The sequence below is a fragment of the Podarcis filfolensis genome (genome assembly GCF_964270895.1).
Source record: "Podarcis filfolensis genome assembly, chromosome: 9".
Classification (NCBI taxonomy): Eukaryota; Metazoa; Chordata; class Lepidosauria; order Squamata; family Lacertidae; genus Podarcis; species Podarcis filfolensis.
In genome coordinates, this window is record NC_139610.1 from 59,743,188 (window position 1) to 59,764,219 (window position 21,032).

Genomic DNA, 21,032 nt, shown 5'->3' on the forward strand with positions numbered 1-21,032 from the left:
GGCTAACTCAATTGCTTTGATGTAAAGGTTCTGTCTCATTCTTTTAAATATTCCTTTGACGTTGTATTGCTCCACTTGTAATAGGCTGTTATTGCCCAAGATTGAATTTGCAGAGTGAAGGTAAATCTTTTGTGATGTGATTGTGCTGCCCTAAACTCAATATTGTTCAGGGGTCCTTTATAACTCTCTGGTTTCACTGCAGCAAACAGGACAAATTTTCATTTTTACCCTTTTATTTCTTTTTATTTTTTTCATTCCTTGTTCTGAAACTCAGACGGAGGGTGTTTACATGCACATTCCATGAGCCCAGAGCTCTTGTGGCATAGGTAGAGGCTTTGGAAATCATCCTCTGAATTCTGTTGGCGTTTTATAAATTAATATCGCATGCGGTTTATTACATTCCAGAAGGCACTGAACAATATTATTACTCACATTGGGCTATGGAATGAGAGCAAACTCATTCAGGTCAAGCACGGTTGAGCAATCACTGGGTGAAAAAGTCATAGAAGTCTTGAGTGTTAGACTTCAATGTAATAAAGCCAGGTTCAAATCTCTAGAAGGGTGGTCATTTGTCCTACTTTACAGTGTCCTACTTTTGAAGGAGTCCTAAAAGGTAAAGGTAAAGGACCCCTGACAGTTAAGTCCAGTCGCGAATGACTCTGGGGTTGCAGTGCTCATCTCGCTTTACTGGCCAAGGGAGCCGACGTTTGTCTGCAGACACTTTTTCTAGGTCATGTGGTGAGCATGGCTAAGCCGCTTCTGGCGAAACCAGAACAGTGCATGGAAACACCGTTTACCTTCCCGCTGGAGCGGTACCTATTTATCTACTTGCACTTTGACATGTTTTCAAACTGCTAGGTTGGCAGGAGCAGGGACTGATCAATGGGAGCTCACCCCTTCACGGGGATTTGAACCGCCGAACTTCTGATCGGCAAGCCCTAGGCTCTGTAGTTTAGACCACAGCACCAGTCGTGTAGGGATGTGCTAATCTGTCAATTTTGCTTTCTCCCAGTTAAATTCTCTAGGTTTGTGGCTTTCTTTTTTAAAAATCAAATACCAATCACAAAAATTCATTGGCATCTTAGTGTGAATTTTGCAATGTTACAAAGCAGTTTCCTCTAAAATAATGCATCTTTGTCTGACATTTTCACCAAGATATGCATCTTTACGCAAACTTTACTCTAGCATTTTTGTACACGTTACTCAACTGGAGAATGGCATTCTGGAGAACTGCAAGTTTTGAAGGCTATGTTTAATTAGGTTCACCCTTAAATGCAAACCAAATCACTCTCCTCCTTGCAGGCATGGTTGAGGGAGGCAACAGGGTGCACAGATGGGCAGGGGATGTGGGTGACTATTTGATCTGCTCAAAATGGCTCTTGATATTTTCTGGATTTTTCCCATTTGGGAGGAGGGACTCAATAAACTCCAGGACAGCTTTGGAGTATTCCCCCATCCACGCTGCAGACACTCACCCATTTCTAGATATTTTTCTGCTCCTTTCACACCTTTGCTATCAAAGGTTCATCTTCTTTTTTAAAGTGATGCCTGGCAATTGACAGGACTCACACACATTGGCATATAAAATTGGATCCATACAAAAAGGGATGATTCCCAAGGCCGCCACTATTATTTTGTTGAGGTTTCAAGTGGCCCCAGAGTAAGAGAGAGGTAAAGCTGGCCACTAGCCATGTCCCTCCCCTTCACCTCCTTTTGACTCATTGTGCCAAGTTCAAGGATGAATTTAGCCAAAGTGCCTTGTTAAAAGGTCAAGGGATGGAAAGGGGATCATGTTCTCGTAGACAAAGTTACATCTCACAAAAAGACCTTTAACTTACACAGAGTCAAAATGCACACTCACTGGGGAGTGGGGGAGATTGAGCCAAACCTTTTGGAATAAGAGCGCAGGCTGGGAACAATTGGAATGAGAGCACCAGCATGCAGAGTGTACCTGGAACAATTGGGACAGTAGTAGGCAGAAAGCTTGCAAATCAGCCATCCTATCCAGAAGTGGAACGACTTTGAGTTCTGATCAAGACCACTCTGTCTTGCTGACTTCTTATACTTTTGAAAGGTAGACCCAGGGGACTTGACTAAAGCCTGGCTTTACAATGACTTTCTGAGTCCATTGGCTTCTCACACTACATGACTCTAGGCCAGAAAACCTGTGTTTACTGATGTGTTTCAGGCTAATTAGTATTGGTTTCCTTGAGCAGTTTGGCTGAAATTCTAACCTGGAATAAAGTATGCGTTCATGAGAAGCAAATTCAAATAAGACCCCCAGCTTGTAAATTCTCAAGATTAATGCAGTTTGTGCTTTCCTCCTGTTCCATTAAACGGAAAACATTACTGGGGACCTGATAAACCATCTTTAAGTGTGCATAATTCATAATGAGAATAGTTGGTATATTCTTTCCACCTGTTGCATTAACCCGAAAACATTTCTCAGGTCATGTTAACACATCTTCTGTGCATAATTAATAAACATGTGTCTTGGGATGCCATGTGAGATTGTGGCTCTGAAAAAAACCTTTTTTGAGGGGGGATCATGGCATGAAATTGTGCGAGAGCACAGTGTCCAAAATGGCTGCTGTTCATCAATTTGCATAAAATCTGCATATGGTACAAGATATATATAAATGCAGTTTTAGAAATGCCTCCTCTAATTGAAATTGAAACATAAAACATCTCATCATAGTGGGGAAGACTGTGTTGAGGTGACCTTTGTGTCTGTTGTTGTTTGGTCATTTAGTCGTGTCCGACTCTTCGTGACCCCATGGACCACAGCACGCCAGGCACTCCTGTCTTCCACTGCCTCCCGCAGTTTGGTCAAACTCATGCTGGTAGCTTCGAGAACACTATCCAACCATCTTGTCCTCTGTTGTCCCCTTCTCCTTGTGCCCTCCATCTTTCCCAACATCAGGGTCATTTGACCTTTGTGTCTGTACAGCCTGCTAACTGTGGATAGGCAGCTTAAGGCTCCTCCCTGCTCCCCCTTCTTATGGCTCTTTGATCTTTAAACCCAACTAGGACTCCTTCAAAGGGATGCGGGTGGCGCTGTGGTCTAAACCACTGAGCCTCTTGGGCTTGCCGATCAGAAGGTCGGCAGTTGGAATCCCTGTGATGGGGTGAGCTCCTGTTGCTTGGTCCCAGCTCGTGCCAACCTAGCAGTTCGAAAGTGCAAGTAGATAAATAGGTACTGCTCCAGCGGGAAGGTAAACGGTGTTTCCATGCACTGCTCTGGTTCACCAGAAGCGGCTTAGTCATGCTCACCACATGATCTGGAATCTGTACGCCAGCTCCCTCGGCCAGTAAAGCAAGATGAGCGCCGCAACCCCAGAGTCATCCACGACTGGACCTAACGGTCAGGGGTCCCTTTGCCTTTACCTTTTACCTTTCAAGGGATGGTAGGGAAGGTAGAAGCAACATCATCCATGAGAGTGGAGAGATGGAAGTTGTATCCTTTGTCCTACTCATCTACTAGACTCCTGACATGCTCTGCAGTGATAAGTCCCAACAGGAACAAGAGGGATAGAAAGGCTAGAAGCCCTTCTCCAGGCCGGGGACAGGAAGCCTTCAAAGCCTCTCCTTGGGAGCAATCCTTTAAGTATTCCATACATTTGTTTCCAAGTAGGCGTGGGCTCATCTCTTTGATGCAATTAGGTGGTTTTAGAATCTAGACTTGATGGTCTTGCAGGTGCTGCCACTCAGTCGAGAGGAACTTCAGGCCTATTGGGCACATGTGGTTCTCCAGGCCTCTCTTTTTGGTCCTCAAGACTCTCAGGCCATTTTGCCTCACCTGCCACATCTGCCATTGACCCTACATTGCACCCTCCTTGGGTGTTTTTGCCTGGGTGGAATGTATTCTTGAACTCTGCCCCTTGTTTTTCAGGCTAGAGAGGGGTGCATGAGAGTGTTGTAGAAACTAGCTGGCTGTACAAAGACAAGTTTTACATTCCTTTCCCCAATATGTTTTTGCTTCTGGCCCTGACCACCTGCATGTGCTCCCCCTGAAAAGATTGCACAGAAAGGAATGTGACTCTCAGGCTGAAGGTTACCCAACTCTACTGCATTTGAGGACCTTCCTGCTCAATCTGCTGAGAGGGGCTCTGGACTTCTCCTCCCAGATCCTGTCTGATGGCTCCACAGTTTGGAGGCTACATTTTATGAATCATAGAAGCTCATTTGCAAGCTAGGCTAAAACAGACTTCCAGAACATCGCTGATTTTTGGTGTTGGGTTCAGGAACCCAAGGAAGAACATATACACCATTGTAGTTGCTCTCTCTTTCCCTTGCTTGTCTTCCTCCTTTCACCTCACCCACATCCCTCCTGTGTGGAAAACTGTGTCTGAACCAAAGAAAGGAAGCCAGAAACCACACTACCATTTCCAAGGGGCAATGTACATGTGCAGAAGCATCCAGTGCACGTATACTAGATTCACCTTGCATCTGTAGCCATGGAGTTTAGAAGCAGCCTGGTTAGATTTGGATTCACTCTGTGTCTTTCCGATTCAATTTGTTACTCTGGTCCTAATCTACCTGTTAAGTCTGAAGCTCTGTTTCATTCCCAGTGCCTATAAAGGCTATACTTTTTCTTCTTCTTTACATAAGTGGATGAAATTTGCAGGCAAAGGAGCTCCTCTAGAGTTTATTAAGCCAACATTTTGAAAGATGGGTGTAACACTTCTACAAGGCCTGACTTCACCATTTTGGGGTGGGAAAATAGAAATCAAGCCGCCGCCACCCCACCCTACCCCAGTTTTTTGTGGGCAGTCAGTCTTAAAACTGGGAACATGAGGGAGGTATAAGAAACTTACCAAAGTTTAGGCAAATAGTTCCAGGGGTGATTGTGCTAGGTGATTTTTGCCTTCATAATTTAAAGAAACCTGGAATAGTCCATGATTTACCAGGGTTTCAAAGAGGGACACCTTTCCCAGCCCTACCTGAAGATGCCAGGGAGTGAACCTGAGACCTTCTGCATGCAAATCAGATAGTCTGCCACCGAGCTATTGGCCTTCCCCCTCCAAATTATCTGAGAAACCTTTGAAAGACCAAATTACAAATTGAGAATGGGGAGATCTCGCCCATCGCTAAAGGAGACATATGCAGCTTATGTTTAAGGTTCTTTGTCACAATTTTATCACTGCTGCATAACACACTTTCAGGCATCAACAAAAGAATAAAGATGCTCGCACAACCCAAGTGATAGTGATAATGAAGCTTTGATATGCTGATCCCCCATCGTCTGCTTTCAATGGGTGAACTCATTCAAAGAAAACTTGAATAAAAGGCAAATAGTGGGTAGCGTACAGAGGCAGCATCTGATTAGAAAGATCACCTAACACATTTTGCTTTCCTTTTTGTGTGTATGCTAACTGTGTCAGATGCTGCCGTGTAGGTGCTGGTTTGAAAATGTTCCAACGACACCCCTATTTTGCAGTATATTTTACCATTAAAAGCAAAAAAAAAAAAAAGACTCTCCTTCCCCCTTTTGAAGGTCTGTAAAATAAAGAACATTAAATTTTTTTGTTAAGGACTTATTGCAAACCGCAAGGAACAGTTTTCTACTCGTGTTTTCTACTCCTCATCTTTTAAGATGGATGTCTTTACAGCACAATTCAATGTTTTGTTTTAATAGACAAAGCATTTATAGACAAAAGGCTGCATTAGTCCAACAATGGTTTTTTAAAAGAGCTTTCCAATCAAAAGAGGAACTTGGAACTGGGGTGGGAAGCCTATGACCCTCCAGAAGTCGTTGGACTACTCCCATCATTCCTGACCATTGACCATGTTAGCTGGGACAGTTGGGAGTTGGAATCCAACTGCACTTGGAGGGAGACACATTCTCCATCCCTGATCTGCTTCTTGAAACTGCTCTACCTGAAATATTGCCTGCCTACATGTGTCCTAACATCTTCTCCAGGGGCCCTTCTCTGAGGGCCTCTCCCATTTGAGCTGAATGGCTTATATAAGAGGGAGGGAGGCCTTCTCTGTGGTGGCACCTCCACTACAAAATGCTCTCCCCACAGAAATTTACCTGGGACCTACTTTGTTATCTTTTCAGCAGCAGGCAAATACCATTTTATTTTCCTCAAATCCTTGATGAAATTGGTTTTATGCTGCTTTCGTATGTTGTTTACCACACTGTTTATCATTGCATGCTGCTTATTAATAATTTTGATATTGTTGCAGTTTATGGATTATGTTTTGCTTTTATGTGTTGTAAAAGAAACTGTCCTGGATAAGTCTTTCTGAAGGGCATAATAGAAATTGTTTAAATATAATAAGAAACTCTATGTGCAAGACTATACACAGAGGTAAGTCCCATTGTAACTACAATTTGAACATTGTATTTGGTTGCTTTGTATGGCTGCTCTCTCCACTTTTATAACTGTTTCATGTTGCTTTTATATTGTATGTTGGGGCTGCAGGTTGAGGCTGCGATGTTAGCGTGTTTTTCTATTTGCTAGTATAATTGCTAAAGAGTGACAGCAATCGGGTGCCTAGAAAATACAGAAAACAAATAAATTACATGGGACTGTTACTGCTAACTTTGTTTTTTTCTCTGGTTTCATATTTGTGATCTGCAGATTATGAGTAAGATCTCATGAAGTCGTATTCAAGTAGACCCACTGAAATTAATGAATGTATGTTTCTTGAGTTTATTCCTTTCAGCAAGTGTACTCTGGGTATGATGAACATTGGATATCACCCATATTTTGGATTGTTTTTGTTTGATTCCTTTGGATCATTTACTTTTTAAATTGATAATTGCTTTTTTTGCTAGACTTAACACACTACTTGAATACCCACCACCACCCTTTGCAAATTGCCCTGTAACTGAAAAACTCCAAGGAGATGGCTAATTTCAGCATCTCAAACTCAGTCGAAGCTTATTATGAGTTAAGAAACTGGTCAGAACTCTCTTGCTAACCCAGGTGATGTTATGTTTTATTCTCAGCTTCAACCTGTCCCTCCCAAAGGGTTAAAACTGGGTGGCACTCAGGGGCTTATAACAAAAGTAACTATTAGTGTAAAACAATCTGATACATTCAACATAGCAGGGCCCTTCTCCTTCTCTCTAATCTTTCAGCAAGGCTCGAGGGAGGCTAAAGTTTAGATCAGCCTATTCTCTCTAGAACTTTGATTCACTATTAAATTCCGTCTAATGAAGATGACTTTGCCATCTCACGTTCATCAGCAGGCTATGCATGGAACAATGGCAGGATCTGCCTTGCATAGAGGGATATTGTTCCTTTCCTTAGCTTGCCGCAGCTGAGAGGAATCACGTGAAAATTGACATGCACAGGAGACTTGTGAAACCAGTTAGTGGTAACTGTTATTCTCAGGGGTAGGTAGTACCATTGCCTCTTAGGTCATGTTTACACAATAACAATGTGAAGAGACTGATGAACGCATTGCCCCGAATTTACTGCTGGTAAGACTCTCCCTACCCCCCTTTAGACTTTATTTAGTTGCTATTATATTAATGTATGAGGTCCTTTGTCTTGTGCCCCCTCCACAGGAGGTCTGGATGGTGGCAACATGAGAGTGGGCCTTTTCAGTGGTAGCTCCCCACTTGTGGAATGCTCTCCCTGAGGAGACCCAACTGGTACCATCATTACATATCTTCAGGTGCCAGGCAAAATCATTAATTTTTTTAGCCAAGCCTTTGGCTTTTAACTATATACAGTGTGGCCTTTTTGCATAGGTGGAATATTTTAATGTAGGTTTCCTGCTCTGGTTTTAATGTACGTCTTATGTGTTCTGTTTTTTGCTTAAAATACTGTAAGTCACTTTGAGTTACTGTGGTAAAAGAAGTGACTAATACATTTAATTAATTGTATGTATACCCCACCTTTCCACCAAGAAGTTCACAAAGTGGTTCTTCACTTTATCCTGTGAGGTAGGTTAGGCTGAGGGACAGTGACTTGGCCAAGGTCACCCAGTGAGCTTGTGGCTGAGTCAGGGCTTAAACCCTGATCTTGCACATCCTACTCCTGCACTCTAATTACCACACCACAATGACTGCACTTATGAGGTCCATTTATGGCAAAGATGGGGAACTTGTGATCTTCCAGATGTTGTTTCCTTACAGCCCCATGACCATTGGCTGTGCTGGTTGGGGCTGATGGGAGTTGGAGTCATTGCTATAATATGGTCACATGGCTTTCATGCAGAGGACAGCCCTTCAGTTGAAAGTGTCTCTTATTTGGGCAGAAATGACCGGCAGAATTCGAGACCAGGGAAAAGAGACAGCGGAAGAAGATTGGAAGAAATTTAAGGACTATCTTAAGAAACATTGTAAAATTATTGAAGGCTAGAACGATGTTGATTCAGAAATTAAGGGGTTAAAAGCTGTAATGATTATGTGATTAAGAAAAGAAAGGCTAAAAATTATATAGAAATTAGGGGAAGGATTTGCTGAATTGACTTAATTAGAGAATGGAATACAGAAAGGGGAGGTATGAGGAGGTCGGGAAAGTAAGTTTTATGAATATAAGGGATGGAAATTATACTTGTTTTGTATGTGTTCTGTTTGGATTGTATGTATTTTTATTGTTTTTGTTTTTTATTGTTCTGTTTTTTCTGTTTTATATAAATTCCTAAACCTTAATAAATATATTATAAAAAAAGAAAAGAAAGTGTCTCTTATTTGAAGGGCTGCCTAGCCCAAGTGCGGTTTTAAGACAAAGAATCCTTACAATGGAGAACAGGAAGACCCTATAAGTTGCAGCATCTGAACAGCAGGTGGAAGAGGCACACAGCTCACCTGGGCACAGTCTTGTTTGCTCCCTATTTAATTATTTCAAAAGTTGCCCCTGTGCAAATAAACAAATATTTGAAAATTTGTGTCTTTATGGTTGGAGGCAGTCATGCTTCTGAATAAGGTAAAAGAAAGGAAAAGGTAAAGGACCCCAAGATGGTTAAGTCCAGTTGAATTTGACTATGGCGTGCGGCTCTCATCTCCGCTTTCAGGCTGAGGGAGCCGGCGTTTGTCTGCAGACAGCTTTCCGGGTCATGTGGCTAGCATGACTAAACCACTTCTCGTTCAACGGGGCACCGTGATGGAAGCCAGAGCACACAGAAACACTGTTTATCTTCCCGCCACAGCAGTACCTATTTATCTACTTGCTCTGGTATGCTTTCAAACTGCTAGGTTGGCAGGAGCTGGGACAAAGTGGCAGGAGTTCACCCCGTTGCCCAGATTCAGACTGCTAATCTTACGATCAGCAACCTCAAGTTGCTCAGTAGTTTAGACCACAACACCACCCATGTCCTGCGTCCGTCCAGTTGCTGGAAGTCACAGGAGGGGGAAATGCTCTTGTGCTTTCAGTTTTGCTTGCCGGTCTCCCACAGATATCTTGACTGGCCACTGTGAGAACACAGGATGCTGGCCAAGATGAACCACTGGCCTGATCCAGCAAGCTCTTCTTATGGTCTTATGGATGATGCATGTTCTTTGATCTGGCAGTGCATAACTGGCTAACCCACAATGTCAGCCTATATTTTCCCCTATTTAATCCAATTTTATGTTTTCCGGGTGGGGGGGGGGGGACCCATTTGCAAGATCTCAATGACCCATTTACAACATAAATCCCCGCAGCTTAAAGCACCCCCAGTTAAAGCAGCTCCAAAATCATTCTGCCTCATGTTGCCTATTTCTTGAAACAGCCCTTTCATAAGCAGATTTCCCTCTACACTACAGCAAGAGGAACAAAAGGTTTACAGTATCTAGATGTCTCCTTGTGTTTGTTTTTGGTGCTCTTTTATTCCATCAGTGGCCACCACTGATGCTCATAACGCATAATCAATCAAATTTTCTTTGTTTTCATGGTTAATATACATTTAAAATACAGAAATAGCCAGTCTCTAATTTAATGCCCTCAACAAAGAGAGCAGTAGGATCTGATTTTGGCAAAGAATGTCTTTGCCGATAACGAGTGAAAGGAAACAAATTGCTCCATGCTTATCTTTGAAAGAAGATCCTATGGCAGACCAACTTGCCCCGCATGTTAATGATCAAACAAGAAAACACTGGAGAAAAGCAAGCAATGTGGCTCTCCACATCTTTTCTTTGATAGCTATGAAAAATGTAACTTCAGGGACATTGTGCGGACAGAGAGTGTTGAACACACCAATTTAATAGGATGAAACTTATTTTATTTGTTAAAATAATACACACACAGGAAGATGAGAACCACTCCAGTTGAACATAGCCATTTGGGTGTAACCAGTAGGAATTGCCCAACAGGCTGAAGAGAGCAGAGCGGTCTTCTCTAACCTGGTGCTCTCCAGATGTCATACTCTCCAAGTGTCCTGATTCTCTAGGCGACGGACCCGGAAGTACGAAAGCCATCTCAGCTTCTTATTGTTAGGATATTCCGTTCCACCTTAAGAGGAACAGGCATGATTGTTGTATGTCACATGTCTGTTTACACTCCAGCACAGCTTGCTGAGAACTTCCATTTTGTGTACAGCTATTGCTTATGCTGCTTGCTTGGACATGAAAGGGAGAAGACATGTTTTTCCTTTTGTCCTGATGTACACTGAATAAACTGCTTGTAAATATGCTGACACAACCTCTCCTGCCACTTTTGTTGCGTAGCGTTTACTCTGCTGATTAGAGCGTGCTCCAGCTTCTGACACTGCTCCAAGGACTGGAGATTGCCCGGCTTACGGCCGGTGGGCTGGGGGCTTGCAAATTGCCCCTGTCTCCTTGGATGCATCCCAACACTTATTTGATCCTGGAATGTCCCTATTTCCCCCTCCAGAGCCGCTGCTGCTAAGCTTGGGGAGGAGGATGAGCTAGCACTTGTTATGACAAATGGCAGCTGCAGTGGCTGCAAGGGAGCATGCTGTCAGCCTCCACCCTTGGGCAGCTTGTAGTGGGTGAGGAGCAGAAGAGGCTTCCACCATCAAGGCCCAGCCTCATGCAATGCGCCAGCTCTGAGGTGCAGGCTGAGGGCGGTATTTTTCACTGCTACTATCACAGAGGTCACATGACCGGATGATTTCATTTGTTATGAATGTCTGTGTGAATGGAAGTCAGGCTGAGAAACTTCCGCTCTTTGTTCTTTCTCTCCGACAGAGAGGATGTGTGAGGAAGCAGCTCACACAACAGTTGCTTTTATTTCTTTGCTGTAAATAAAAATACTTGATGCTACAATTCCAACACAACTCTGCTTCTGCTGATCTCTACTGATTCTGCATGCACTTATCTTTCTGGATGTGTGTTGATGTTTATACGGGACTCCACCATCAAGGGGAGCGTCCCGAAACTGCCCTGCGTAGGAAGAAATGGTGAGCAGAGTACAAGGAGTCTGGATTTATTTATTTTTAAAATACTTTGTCCATGTCTAATTTTGCCCCTCTCTAAAATTTATTTATTGGTCTGTGTGATTTTCTTTTCGTAAATCTACCAAACAATAAAATAAAATGGGGAATAAGGGGTCTTCTTGGGAGGGTGGAGGGTGTGTGCCCTGTATCCTGCCACTATTATGGTGGTGGAACTCTCCCTTATTCTGATAGGAATTGCTCTGTGCAGGGGGGCACACAAAAATTGGGGGTCAAGGAGGGTCATGGGGGGTGAGAAATGTCTGACAAAAATTCATCTGATGAAAGTTGGAGGACATGAGATGTTTTGGATTAAAGATCCCATCAGCTCCAACCATGCTACCTGGGTCTGGTAGGAGTTGTAAAGCAAAACATCTAGAGCAGGGGTCAGCAAACTTTTTCAGCAGTCCCTCATCCACTGTCCCTCAGACCTTGTGGGAGCCAGACTATATTTTTTTTTTGGGGGGGGGTGAACGAATTCCTATGCCCCACAAATAACCCAGAGATGCATTTTAAATAAAAGGACACATTCTACTCATGTAAAAACACGCTGATTCCTAGACCATCCGCAGGCCACATTTAGAAGGCGATTGGGCCGGATCCGGCCCCTGGGCCTTAGTTTCTCTACCCATGATCTAGAGGGCACTAGGCTCAGGAAGGCTGGGGTAGAGGAATTGCCCCTGTTCAAAGTGTTGTTTTCACATGGGCACAAGTACTGAGGGCTGTGCATTACTTTTGTCTTTTCCTTTCTCTGTGGTCAGGCATGTTGAGCAGGCCTGCGCTAGTCAAAATGGCACCCTTAGCACCACAATACAGCCCCACAGTACATGCTGTTGCTACTGAACATAGTGGTCTGCAAGCCAGAAAGCAGCCCATTAGATTTGCCCTTCCATGACTTCAATTTTATTTGCAGGAGCATTGAGAGCCAAACCAGTCACCCACCTTATGCCCTCCTGCATGCACTTCTCAATATATGCTGGTTTCCTACTCCTGACCCTTAGCGCTCCTGGCCCCCCCCCCCCCCGCTCCAGCCCAATCAGCCCATAAATGACTTCATCTGTGAGAGAATGTCTTGCTTTATCTGCCATGATGGCAGACCACTCTAGCCTCAGCCATTGAACAGCATTCTCTCTCCTTTTTTCCAAACAAAAAATAAGGGACATATTTCAGTTCGCCAATCACTGCTACTAATCTAAATCTCAAAATTCTAATCTTTGGCTCGATTGTTCGTGATGCCGGGGTGGGGGGAATTTAGGAGGTTGCTGAAATATCATGTTTTCTTCCATCTTTCACTCATCTTTCAAAACTCAACCGTGAATAGGACGGTTTCCCCCTCCCGAAGCTTCTCTCGTTTTAAATGCTTGTTGTCTCTAACGCTGATCATGTTTCTGAGAAATTACTTTATGTAAAAGATTGAGCAAGATAAAGTTGCCACATTCCGTTTTATCTTTTTGGGTTGAATTATTAGGGCTTAAAGTTGTGGTGACAAGATTGCTGCTCCCTAATAGGCTTCGGTTGCCATGGAGCCAGCCTCTTTGAAAAGAACAAGGCCCGCGGCCACCAAGGCCCCCTGTTTAATATTATCTCCCTGCTTGGCCAATGCACAAATCCTTAGTCAGAGATAGCAAAACTTAGTGCAGTATACGGGGGTAACACTTGCTGACAGTGCAGCCCTTTGAAAAAACAAAAGGCAAGGAAACTAATACCGCTGAACACCAAAGTGCAATGCACAAATGACAAGCAAAGACTCTTCAATACAAGAAGTGCTTTGTGACTCTTCTCCCACTCTTGTCTCTTCTGAGGTTTGTGGACTGGACAGGGGGAAGGGAGGGAAAGAAAGTGAGGCTATTTTCATGTAAAAGTACAGGCACTGCAACTGAGAGGCTTGATAATGCCCAAGACGAAGGGAAATCCTGCTATAACTGTCTTAACTGGCAATAGGGTTGCCAGACCTTCAAGTCTGACCTGAAGTCTCCAGGCTTGCCCGGTGCCCTCCAAGTGGCGGGTGAAGGGCTTAAATCTCCATTTGGGGGGAGGAGGAGGAGGAAGAAGAAGAAGAAGAAGAAGAAGAAGAAGAAGAAGAAGAAGAAGAAGAAGTAGTGGAGGCTGCTGCCAATTACAGTGGTACCTCGGGTTACAGACACTTCAGGTTACAGATTCCGCTAACCTTGGGTTAAGAACTTTGCTTCAGAATGAGAACAGAAATCATGCAGCAGCAGCATGGCAGCAGCAGGAGGCCCCATTAACTAAAGTGGTACCTCAGGTTAAGAACAGTTTCAGGTTAAGAACGGACCTCCAGAACGAATTAAGTTCTTAACCCGAGCTACCACTGTATAGCATAAACACTCCAGGGTGTCTACCCTACTCCTCTTCCCTCTCTCAATTAATCTCCATCTTCAGGGTCCACCCTGTGACATCACTGGGGGGGCCACCTCTCAGTCTCAGGTTTTGACCCTGAAATCTCAGGGTCTGGGAGGCTCCCAACCTCACAGCTAGGTTTGCTGGTTATGCGTTGTAGTACTTATTTTTCCAACAACTGGTGTGAACCTGAAATTTTAAAGGGACTATTAAGCTCTTATTGACAAATCTTTCATTTGCTGCCAAAATCACGCTAGCTCATGGTTGAAAAGCATTTTATGGAATTGTCACGAAAATGAGATCACCGAGATAAATAAGTTGACAGGTAAAGTTAATTGAAAGAGTGGGCTAAATGTTTGTGTAGAGTGAGTTGCAAAGAGCACCGTGGGTAGCTTTATTGTTCTAGTCTTTGAAAACAATATGATTTTTTAAAAAATCATGGTTGATGAGATGTCAATCAGCTAGATAGTTATTCATGGAACTATGTCATATCTATGTCTAATGAGAATTTGATTGACAGTAGAGTTTGTGACAGAGGGGACAGAGGTCAGAGGCTCACTGGCAGGCTTACAATGGAACTTTTTTTTTTTTTAAGGCACACACGCAGCAATATAAATGGACAACTTTGATGTTTGGTGCCACAGCCCAACATGTCAGGAGACATGTTTACATAAAACATGCAACTAAAACCCCTCTCAAGTTTTGTTTGTCCTTTCATTGAATATATACACTGTGATGTGAGGAACATAAGTGCTACATCAAATAACTACATAAAGATCAGCACAATTTTAGATTTTACTATGTATGCATGGTATGCTTCAAACATACAAAAGTCTGCATGCACACACATGGGCTACAATATTACAGTTCAATCTATTGCATCTTTACTCAGAAGTAAGTTACTGGGGACTAACCTTCTAGTAAGTGTGCTTAAGATTTCAACCGCAATAAAATCAAAGTTTGATTGATAAACTAATGTATGCAGGCTTTAATCAGCAGCTCTGTGAGGTAATGGAATACGTAATACAGAAAGCAACAAACAAAAGCCAACATACTCTTATCCTTCCACTGTTCCTTGGCCATTGCAATGCTCTGCTGAATTGGGAGACATGAGAGGGCATGTGAGGTCATGATGCTCTTACATGGGCTGAGCTAGACAAGTGAATAGATAAATGGATTCTGAAGGTTATAATTCTGCATGGCTATATAAGGGCTAGGGACGCGGGTGGCGCTCTGGGTTAAACCACAGAGCCTAGGATTTGCGGATCAGAAGCTTGGCGGTTCAAATCCCCACGACGGGGTGAGCTCCCATTGCTCGGTCCCAGCTCCTGCCAACCTAGCAGTTCGAAAGCACGTCAAAGTGCAAGTAGATAAATAGGTACCAATCCAGCGGGAAGGTAAACGGCGTTTCTGTGCGCTGCTCTGGTTCACCAGAAGTGGCTTAGTCATGCTGGCCATATGACCCGGAAGCTGTACAGCAGCTCCCTCGGCCAATAAAGCAAGATGAGCGCCGCAACCCCAGAGTCGGTCATGACTGGACCTAATGGTCAGGGGTCCCTTTACCTTTATATAAGGGCTAGGCTTGAGGAACTCCCACTGGGCAAAAATGTTCTGCTCCCAGTTTGCCCAGATTTGAGTAAGTGTTTGTTATGAGTTTCAGCAGGTCTCACCCACCCTCTCTCTCTCCCTTTGAGATTCTTCCTTGCCTATTTTAAACATCCCTTAAGGTTCCAGAGATGAGACTAATTGTGTGACTGAGGTCTTCTTGGTCCCTTCAACACACATCAACACCCACTGCTTCTTCTTGTCAAAACAGCTACCACACAAGCTGATCTGTATACTTCAAACCTATATTCAGCAACCAGCATTTGCTAGAACTCAGGTGTCTGTGGTGGAATTTGCCAGTTCAGTAGCAAAGCCACATTTGTAGCTGGCATGCTATGGTCAGAGCCAGCAGATGATACTTGGGCTGTGTAAGGGTCTGAGGAATAGGCAAAGGCAAATGGAGGCAGGTAGTCCCACCTATCCCTCTTGTTACTGCTTGTGTACTCAAATAAGGCTGGCAGGGCTAGTCCTCCCATAGAGCAGACTTAGATAATTCTCCAAACTGTGGAGGCCATTGCACCCAACTGTTCCTCCTGAGCCTACCTGGCTATTGTTCTCTGTTGGAGGTGTGTGTTCCATGTGGACTGTCCTGCATCCCCTAAGCTATCTTGATGTCCTCAGGTGCAAAGAAGGATGCTGCTATGTCACCAGTGATGAAGTAGGATTCATGGAATGGGGAAGAGAGGAACTTCGTCCTTTGCCTCAGGCAGCAAAATGCCTTGGACCAACCCTTGGGACATTTGAATTGGCAGTAGGCTTCCTGCCCCCATCTGAAGTGCAGGCCTGGCCAGATGCCTGAGGATGATGGCTCCTGAATCTAACCTTTTTCAGCCCAAAGACCACATTCCCTTCTGGGCAACCTTTGTGAAGGAGGCTAGTTTTCACACAAACACTCACACACTACTTTCTATCCTAAAAACATCAGAAGAGCCTGCTGGATCAGACCAGTGTCCCATCTGGTCCAGCATCCTGGTTTCACAATGGCCACCCAGAAGCCCTCAAGCAGAACCCAAGCACAAGAGTCCTTTTCCCTCCTGTGGTTTCCAGAAACTGGTATTCAGAAGCATTAGTGCCTCTGATCACGGAGGCAGGGCATAGCCATCATGGCTTGCTTGTTGTTTAGTCATTTAGTTGTGTCTGACTCTTCATGACCCCATGGACCAGAGCACACCAGGCACTTCTGTCTTCCACTGCCTCCCGCAGTTTGGTCAAACTCATGCTGGTAGCTTCGAGAACACTGTCCAACCATCTCGTCCTCTGTCGTCCCCTTCTCCTTGCGCCCTCAATCTTTCCCAACATCAGGGTCTTTTCTAGGGAGGGTAGCCATCAATAGCCCTCTTCTCTGTGAATTTGTCTAATCCTCTTTTAAAGTCATCAACGTTGTTGACCACCACTGCCTCTCATGGGAGCGAATTCCACACTTAAACTATCCTGCATTTGGGCAAGCAAGAGACATTATCAGAGTTCAAGGATACATTCCAGCCCAACGAAAACACTTTAGAAGACTGCAAAGCAACGTCAGTGAGGGGTGTGGCTTAAGGAGAGGGGTGTGGCCTGGGGAGAGTTCCATAGGCTAGCTAGAGAAACCACACTTGGCCACATTTGGCCTCCAGGCCTGAGGTTCCCCACCCCTACAGTGGCCCCTGGCAGTACCCAACCCATGTTGGTTTCAAAGGTCAACCCCAGCTCTTGGAAAAATCCCAACCATACCATATGACAGGCAGCCACATATGGGGCCCAGGAATATAGAATGAGGCCCAGTATCTTTTCATCTGACCTTGCATAGCAATGTATACAATTATATAAATTATTGATTTCTTTTTCCAGTAAAGACCGTCATTTTCCAGCAGAGCTTTTAAACTGACCCACCTGAATTTCTGTTGTGAAAGAAAATGCCCCAAAGGCTTATCTTAAAAGTAGATGCAGGAACTGAAATTTGGAGGGGGAGGTAAAACTACCATCTAACAGAAGCTAAAGGAGTTTGTTGTTTTTGTGGGTGTTGCTTTTCAGATTTCAGGGAAATAAACGGGCAGGGCAATAAATATTTCAGGCAGTTGATGACAATGAAGAGTAATTAACCTGGCTCCAGCAACAGGTGTTGTACGGAGAAATGCTGGCTTTTATCATGAAGTTGTGTTGATGTGTGCTATGTTTGTTCATAATTTTCTCCTCTTATTCACAGAATACCCTAGGGAGATGATTCTAATGCCAACATTTATAGGAAATAATGAAACCACATTAAATATGTATCTGGCACCTAGTAACAGCTCCGTAGGAAAACATCCATCCGTTCTCTGCCTGTGGTTACATAAAATCTGACTTAGAAGAGTTTGGGAACCTGAACTTAGCAGGTTCAGATGAAAAGCAACTGGTTTCTTTAAATCTATCATTTTAATACAAATACCTATAAGAGGTGTGCATTTCCAATGATTTCTAAGAATGTTTAATAGCAAACTTAGGTTGTGAGAGCCAACAAAAGTGGATCCAAAACAAGGCCACTGGGGAAGGAAAAAAGAAGTATTTCATGGGAACCCCAAAGTGTTCAGAAATGCAAATATTTATTTAAAAGAAAAACTGTTTAAAGGGTGTTGCCCGCTCTCCAAAAAGTCGAATGTGGACTGAAGAAATTCAGTAGCCATGGAAGGAGTATGGAGCTGGAAAAGAAAAAGAGGAAACTGTGTGTGTTTGTGTATGCAGAATGGCCAGCTGTCTGGGACCTTGAACAAGAACAGTATTATTAAGAGATGAGGATATTCCTCAACATTGTGCTGCAGGTCCAGCTTAGCACATAACTCCTTTCTCAGAGGAATTCTATATTTGTCCCTCCAGTTACTATTTTGCACCTGGATCTGGTTGGTAGATCTTGGGTAGGATGGAGATCTGGTAAACAATAAACTAGATCCCGCAAGCCTGAAGTCTGCCTTCCTCTGCCTTAGAGGTGACTGTTAAGTAGTGTTGGGGTTAGATTGACCAAGAGGCTGAATAAGGCCTGACTGCACTCTGCGTGAACTGATGATCCATCCCAGAATATGCTCCTGGGTGCTCCAATGAGCAGGGATGCTATGGCATGTGCAAGAGTTCTAAGTCAGTATGGAAAAGGTTCTCTCAAAGTCGAATGCTTGAAAACAGCATTCTGGAGATCAGCCTGCAAGATTGATGGGTGCGTCAGAGCGGGATCTTTGCAGTGGGATCCAGGAGTCAGCCCAGGAGGTCGACAAGCCCACGAGTTGAGAAAAGTGCAGAACTAGGAATGAATACGGTTCCGTATATCAAATCCCAGTCTTTCCTCTTTAACAGGTGGTATTATTAAGGGCAGAAGTGACCTTCCTGATTTTAGGGCAATGGCTTTGTACCACCCAAATCCATGGCTGCTTTTTAACTAGGAGGGAAATGTCAGCAGATCCCGTCACATTAAGGGGCTCACCCACACTTAACTTTGCTCTGAGTTTTCCAGGTCCATGTCTGAGAGCTTTTCTTTTTGACCTGGCACTTGTTGTTGTTGTTTAGTCATTTAGTTGTGTCCGACTCTTTGTGACCCCATGGACCAGAGCACGCCAGGCACTTCTGCCTTCCACTGCCTCCCACAGTTTGGTCAAACTCATGCTGGTAGCTTCGAGAACACTATCCAACCATCTCGTCCTCTGTCGTCCCCTTCTCCTTGTGCCCTCCATCTTTCCCAACATCAGGGTCTTTTCCAGGGAGACTTCTCTTCTCATGAGGTGGCCAAAGTATTAGAGCCTCAGCTTCAGGATCTGTCCTTCCAGTGAGCACTCAGGGCTGATTTCCTACAGAATGGATAGGTTTGATCTTCTTGCAGTCCATGGGACTCTCAAGAGTCTCCTCCAGCACCATAATTCAAAAGCATCAATTCTTCAGTGATCAGCCTTCTTTATGATCCAGCTCTCACTTCCATACATCACTACTGGGAAAACCATAGCTTTAACTATACAGACCTTTGTTGGCAAGGTGATGTCTCTGCTTTTAAGATGTTGTCTAGGTTTGTCATTGCTTTTCTCCCAAGAAGCAGGCGTCTTTTAATTTTGTGGCTGCTGTCGCCATCTGCAGTGATCATGGAGCCCAAGAAAGTAAAATCTCTCACTGCCTCCATTTCTTCCCCTTCTATTTGCCAGGAGGTGATGGGACCAGTGGCCATGATCTTCGTTTTTTTTGATGTTGACCTTCAAACCATATTTTGCGCTCTCCTCTTTCACCCTCATTAAAAGGTTCTTAATTCCTCCTCACTTTCTGCCATCAATGTTGTGTCATCTGCATATCTGAGGTTGTTGATATTTCAACAGCCTTTCGCATGATGAATTCTGCATATGTTAAATAAGCAGGGAGACAATATACAGCCTTGTCGTGCTCCTTTCCCAATTTTGAACCAATCAGTTGTTCCATATCCAGTTCTAACTGTAGCTTCTTGTCCCACATAGAGATTTCTCAGGGGACAGATGAGGTGATCAGGCACTCCCATTTCTTTAAGAACTTGCCATAGTTTGCTGTGGTCGACACAGTCAAAGGCTTTTGCATAGTCAATGAAGCAGAAGTAGATATCTCACTGGAACTCTGGCACTATTCCCTGCAAAAACCCACTCTTGACCACTGAATCGGAGCAAACAGGAATCTGAAAATCTGTCTGTTTCAATTCAGCAGTAAAAAGTGGGTTTTCCTGGGGGAAGTTGCAGGACAAAAAAAACCCCAGAAACAAAATTGCTCAGACATGGAGGAGGCAAGCGTAGACCTGTATCTAGAAAGCATGGGGCAAAAGTTAAGTGTGAATGAGCCCTCAGTTTGACTCCTTTACAGTCCTAAGTGTGTACTTATGCGAACAAGTCACACCTGCTGGAAGCAAAGGAGCCACATACTGTTTTATGCTCTGTGCCTTCCCTTGACACAGGCCAAAGCTTGCTCTGTGAACAGTTCCTCCCATCTAAGGTTGCCAAAGTTCAACAGCAGCTATCCCATGTGCGTCTGTAGGCAGATCAACTGCTGCCCCATAAAAACCGAATTTATGGGACATAGTTGGTGTCTGCTGACCTTAGGAGACAAAGCCCAAACTTGGCCTTGATTGTTTAAACTTAGCACCTTAACTGCAAAGAAATGACACAATGGGGTCACAGGAGTGAATGGCTGGAAGTAATAGAGTGGGTGTCTTACATTTCACCTTTGTACTCTTTTTTAAAAATTTAATTGGCTTTTCTAAGTGAAATTATGTCGCATGCTATAGTTTACTTAAAGGGAAGGTACTTATTAGGATACAGGTTTATCTACTTCTTGAAAAATCTATTTTGAGTCATAATGAGAATGATAGAAAATGAATCAGCATCTTTGCTCTATGTACAGAACGAGATTGCAACCTACTTCTATGCAGGCTTTTCTTTCTTTCTTTCTTTCTTTCTTTCTTTCTTTCTTTCTTTCTTTCTCCCACTATTTTCATTTAGGCTTACTTTTGGGCTGCATAGGATTATAGCCTTACAACTAAACTGAACAAGACATTAGAGATCCATGATAGAATTTCCAGGTATCTCCTCCTTCCCATTCTTAAAAGCAATCACCGTAGCAGCGGGAGTTGGGGACACAGAATTGGAAGGAGAGGGTTTTGACTCTTTCCCCCTCCACCTTTTACCCGTCAACCACTTTGAGATTAAAAAAAAAAACAAAACCCAACCAAGCAGCATATAATTTTTAATAAGTAAATCAAAATTGCCTTCTGAAAACTGCTATTAGCTGCA